This window comes from Suricata suricatta, chromosome 17, assembly GCF_006229205.1.
Source record: "Suricata suricatta isolate VVHF042 chromosome 17, meerkat_22Aug2017_6uvM2_HiC, whole genome shotgun sequence".
NCBI lineage: Eukaryota > Metazoa > Chordata > Mammalia > Carnivora > Herpestidae > Suricata > Suricata suricatta.
This window is the reverse complement of record NC_043716.1, coordinates 13,582,669-13,585,269: the sequence shown is the minus strand read 5'-3', so window position 1 is coordinate 13,585,269 and position 2,601 is coordinate 13,582,669. Positions and strand designations below refer to the sequence as shown.

Sequence of the window (2,601 nt, the reverse complement as noted above, 5' to 3'; positions counted from 1 at the left end):
CCCCCCCCCCCGCCACCGCAGCGCAGAAAACATCAATCTCTTGGCCAATATGTTGGGGTCCATCTCCCCTAGAGCCGGCAGTTCCGCAACCTACCGTTTTCATTCTTGGAAACTCATTGCAACCCTAGTGAGGAGATCGTGGGGAGGTGGAGGAGAGGACTGGAATAAAATGGATCCAGTAGACGGAGTAGAAACAGGGTAGGGCAGAGTCAGGGCGCAGTGGGAGTCTTTAGGACTGGCGGGGACCATGGTCCCGAGACCATAAAGATGTCAGCGGAGGAAAGAGAGCCTCTGGGGGGCGCCCGAGACCTTAGTGTCTGTTAGGGACCGCGAGTGGCCGCGCCGGCGGCCCCTCAGTGAGTGACTCAGCTACTACCTCTGGTGGTGGAGTGGGGGTGGAGGACCGCGCGAGGGGCGGCGAGCGCCGCACACCACCCGCCCAGGGGCCCTAGGCGGTTGCTAAGCTCCCCAAGGCCTTAGAGAGACGCGATCTGGACGAACCTCATCGGTTACTATGGTAACTGTGCGCCCCAGCCTCTCGCGCTCGATGGCTGGAGGAGGCGCAGCCAATCAGAAGCTGTAGACGTTCTCCGGGACCCACTACCACCCCCGACGTGTGGGCAGGGGTCAGAAGGTGCGGGAAGGAGGCGTAGCGGGGGCCGTGAAGACCGGGCTCTCACTACAGGCCCGGCGCGGTGGCGGGGCCACGCGGGGCCACTTCCGGAGTAGCCGTGCGAGAGCCCACGCACCAGTGCGGGGTCTCCTCCGTCCCAGAAGGGGCATCACCTCAAGGACCGGGCCTTCACGGTGGGGTCCAGAGCCTTGCCGGGGGATCCCCAGCTGCAGGCCCTGCTGTCACGTTTGGGGTTAGCGTGTTGGAGACGAGTCATGCAAGCAGGTCTCTCAAAATGGCTCACAGGAGGAATCTGGGGACTGGGGTCTATTCTGCGGGACCACCAAGAGGCGCTGTCCAGCCATTCCCAGTCGGATATCCTGGGGTGTCTCCAGAAGCCTACAAGTTCAGGGTGGGCTGTTTGGCTCTGCCCAGGCTCGTGTATCCTAGAGAGCCAGGACTTGAACTTTAGAAGGGGGCAGGTGTTTGTGTCACTACCTGGAGAGGGTCTGGGTGTAAATGGGATTGTTCTGTGCCCTAACTCATGTGGCTGAGTGAAGGTGGGTGTGTTGGGGGTGGGGTGGGTATAAATGGACAGTCTCATCCAGGAATGTGTCCGGAAAATCTCCGAAGATCTTGTCTACCTTCTCTTAGGACTTCTATAACCTCCCTCCCCCCATCTACTGTCACTACAGTCCCCTCCTTGTGGGCAGCGCTTCTCCAAGCTGAGGCAATGTGAGAATCTAGAAATATGTACATGGGAGCGTTTAACTCAAAACCCTAGAGTTTGTGGGGCTCGAAGTTCTGGAGCCTGCGTCCTCACGTGGGCCCATCTGGAGGGTAAACCTGCGAATAGACCTCACTCCCCGCTACAGCTCCGCATCTGTGAGCCTCCAACCCAGGTGCGCGGGAGCGAGGCGGCGGCTGTGTTGCGCAGAGCCCCGCACGGCCGCGAGGTGGCGCCATAGCTGCAGCAGCGCGGACTGGCCCGGGCCGCTCCAGATAAGAGTGTGCGGAAAGCGCGGCGGGGCTGAGACGCGACCAGGACGCGGGGAGGACGGACCAGCAGGACAGACCGACCGGGGGCCCGGCGGGCGGAGGGCAGCGCAGCGCAGCCACGTCCCCCCTGGATCCGCCGGCAGCCGGGCCCGGGGCTTCCGACATGCCCCCCAGGTGGGTCCGCAGACTCGGGACCGGGAAGGACTGGGGACCCGGACAGCCCGGTCCTCGCGCGCTGGCCGCCTCGGGCGCATCCTCCGGCGCGGGCGCCCCAACGCGGCTGGCGTTCAGGACTCCCGGGTGTCGCCCCTAGAGGACTCAGGACCGCCGGGCTGCTGCCTTGCGGCGGGTTCACCGCGGGGTCAGCGGCCTGGGGCCGACTCTGCCCGCACATGGGCTGGAGAGGCGAAGGGAAGGGAAGGGGAGCTGGCGGGCGGGGCTGGCAGGGGCGCTGCCCTGGCACAGCTCGGCGCCTGGCAGCGGGGCGGGTGGGGCGCCGGCTAGGAGCTGCCACTGCCACGGGGAGGGAAGCCGGGTCGGGCAGCGGCCGCAGGTAACGGGCCGCGAGGCCCTGCGGGCCAGGCGGGGAACAGGGTGGGCGGGCGAACGAGCGGGCAGGGGAGCTCGGGGCTCGGCTCAGGCCCCAGGGCCGCCTGGCTGCCGAAATTGGGGGCCGAGACGAAAAGCTGAGAGTCAAGAGACTGGGGCTGGCGTGCTTCTCCCGGCCTGTCTGAAGTTGGGAAACTTTTCCCCAAGTTTGGGGCGGCGGAGTTCCCGCGGAGAAGGGGCCGAAGGGAGCTGGGGAGGGAGGCGCCGGGCCCGCAAATGCAGAGCTGAGGCCGAAGCCGGGGCCGGGACGCGGGTGGGGCGCAGGCCGGGGTCAGGGCCGCAGCCGGCTGTGCGCCGTGCCCGCCCGGGGCGCTGCCCCCTCCCTCCCCTGGGAGCTGCGTGGCTCCCCCCTCCCCCCCACCTGCTTCCTGCCTCAGCCT

General features: G+C 66.5%; 1 long non-coding RNA gene across 3 annotated transcripts in view; it reads right to left on the bottom strand.

Moving 5' to 3' along the window:
• Positions 1-451, bottom strand: part of LOC115283019 — a 1,904-nt gene extending 1,453 nt beyond the window's left edge. For all 3 annotated transcript variants that reach the window (XR_003904851.1, XR_003904853.1, XR_003904852.1), the window contains exon 1: positions 95-451. This is a non-coding gene — a long non-coding RNA (uncharacterized LOC115283019). The remainder of the gene's footprint in view (positions 1-94) is intronic.
• Between the last annotated feature and the right edge of the window lie 2,150 nt (positions 452-2,601).